This window comes from Piliocolobus tephrosceles, chromosome 9, assembly GCF_002776525.5.
Source record: "Piliocolobus tephrosceles isolate RC106 chromosome 9, ASM277652v3, whole genome shotgun sequence".
Lineage (NCBI taxonomy): Eukaryota > Metazoa > Chordata > Mammalia > Primates > Cercopithecidae > Piliocolobus > Piliocolobus tephrosceles.
Window position 1 is genome coordinate 130488550 of NC_045442.1, and position 2712 is coordinate 130491261.

The window sequence follows — 2712 nt, forward strand, 5'->3', positions numbered from 1 at the left end:
CCTCCATCCCTCCCCTCCCCCTCCCCCTTCATCCCTCCCCCTCCCCGTCCATCCCTGGTTACCTGCTTCTCATCTATGATGCTGCCCTGGTCATTGCAGCATTAGCAGTCCCTGAGACTGAGTAGCTACTCAGTGAATATTTGTTTAATCAATGGGCAAAGGAATAGTCCTAAACCATTAGAAATAAATTTTTGAGCAGTGTGGCTACACAACAGAGAAGTAGTGTTTAGTCTTTCACAGAAAATGCTTGGGGATAAAAGAAAATATTCACCTGTAATCCCAGCATTTTTGGGAAGTCAAGGAGGGTAGATCCCTTGAGGTCAGGAGTTCGAGACCAGCCTGACCAACATGGTAAAACCCTGTCTCTACTAAAAAAAAACAAAAACAAAAAAAACGAAAACAAAAATTAGCCCGGCGTCATGGTGTATCCCTGTAATCCCAGCTACTCAAGAGGCTGAGGCAGGAGAATCACTTGAACTCAGTAGGCGCAGGCTGCAGTGAGCCAAGATTACGCCACTGCACTCCAGCCTGGATGATAGAGGGAGACACCCCCCCACCCCGCCAGACAAAGAAAAGAATGTTCTCAGATACCAGCTGAAATGTAGGCCTTTGCTAGAGAAATACACTTGCTGTATTTGTTCGGTAGAGATTTTCTCCCAAGATCACTGCCATCGCTGCCTCTGCCCTTGGGGCCTGACCATTTCTTTGGGATGACAGTAGTGTCAGCTGAAAATTGTATGATGTGATGAAGCTCAACAGAGCTACAAACAGAATGCTAACAATAGGGCTCAGAAGGAAAACCAACTGCCTAAAAGACTTTAATGGTTGACATTTGGGCTGTAACTTGAAAAATAAGTGAGATTCTCCCAGTAGACATTGAAGTAGGAGAAGCACATTTGAGGCCAGGGGACTCACACTCATCAGGACCCAAGTGCTCAGGCTCCAGAAGAATGCCGCCTCGACTTCCAGAGCAGCAGAGCGTCTGGAGCTGAGGCGCCTCTCCATTTCTTTGTATAGGACTGTCCACACTATGAACTGTGGACTTACCTGTCAACTGTGCAGTCTGGAGTGTAAAGTCTGTATTTTATTCAAGGGTAGTCTATCAACTCCCTCAGTACCTTTAAAAATGCTCGGAAAATGAGTGTGATAGCAAGGTAAGGGTGTCTTACGATAAGGCAGGAAAGGAAACATAAGGGACTGGGCTGAAGACAGGCTGGGACTAGCGTGTCCAGGGTCTTCCTTCTGCAGGAGAAATTGGACTTTATCCTCCTGGGCAGGCAACAGGGAGCCGGTGAAGGTCGCACTGCAGGAGGATGGTGATGAGGCTTTTTAAGGAAACGTGTGTTGGCACTGTGAGTAATGGACTGTAGCAGAGACCAACTGCGATGCTACTGAAACAAACCAGGTGAGCGGTAACGACAGGCAAAACCACTGGGCGGAGCGGGAGAAGGAAAGAGCCTTTAGGTAGAATTGACAGAATCTGTAACTGCTTGACATGGAAAATGAGGGAGATCTGACCATGGTTTGAGAAATTTATGCTAAACTTTTTAAAAATTGATCTTGTCTAAGTAGGAATGCCACGAAAATGTATTTCATGTTATAACCTCACATCTCTCTTTTTTTTTTTTGAGGCGGAGAGTCTTGCTCTGTCGCCCGGACTGGAGTGCAGTGGCCGGATCTCAGCTCACTGCAAGCTCCGCCTCCCGGGTTTACGCCATTCTCCTGCCTCAGCCTCCCGAGTAGCTGAGACTACAGGCGCCCGTCACCTCGCCCGGCTAGTTTTTGTATTTTTAATAGAGACGGGGGTTTCACCGTGTTAGCCAGGATGGTCTCGATCTCCTGACCTCATGATCCGCCCGTCTCGGCCTCCCAAAGTGCTGGGATTACAGGCTTGAGCCACCGCGCCCGGCCTAATAACCTCACATCTCAAGGTGAAAATGGATGTTTCTTCTCAAACACAGGTTTGAAAGAAAGAAGACCATGAGGGAACAAAAGGCCTAGTTTTGATTGTTGGAAAGGATTACACAATACGAAGAGAAAATAAGAGATTTAATTCTTTTAGTTTCAGTTTTTTTCTTTTTCTTTTTTTGAGACAGGCTCTCGCTCTGTCACCCAGGTTGGAATGCAGTGGCACAATCACAGCTTACTGCAGCCTCCACCTCAAGCGATCCTCCCACCTCAGCCTCCCGAGTAGCTTGAACCACAGCCATGCACCACCATGCATGGCTAATCTTTTATAATTTTTTTTTTTAAGAAATGGGACTTTAACATATTGCCCAGGCTGGTCTTAAACTCTTGGCCTTGGGAGATCTGCCCGCCTTGGCCTCCTAAATTGCTGGGGTTACAGGCATGAGCCACCGAACCCATCCCATTACTTTCTTTTGTAATAGATAAGACATACATGTCTGCTGGAACGTAGACATAGACAAAAAAGATAGAAGTTTAACCTACCAGCCGGGAACGGTGGCTCATGCCTGTAATTCTAGCACTTTGGGAGGCCGAGGCAGGCGGATCACAAGGTCAGGAGATCAAGACCATCCGGGTTAACACGGTGAAACCCTGTCTCTACTAAAAATACAAAAATTCAGCCGGGCGTGGTGGCACGCGGCTGTAGTCCCAGCTACTCGGGAGGCTGAGGCAGGAGAATTGCTTGAACCCAGGAGGCAGAGATTGCAGTGAGCCGAGATTGTGCCACTGCACTCCAGCCTGGGT

The 2712-nt window shown here is 47.8% G+C and overlaps 1 long non-coding RNA gene across 1 annotated transcript in view; it reads right to left on the minus strand.

The window, feature by feature from the left end:
• The window catches only part of LOC111526648, a 15409-nt gene that overhangs the window by 11911 nt on the left and 786 nt on the right, over positions 1 to 2712 (minus strand). The window lies entirely within an intron of this gene.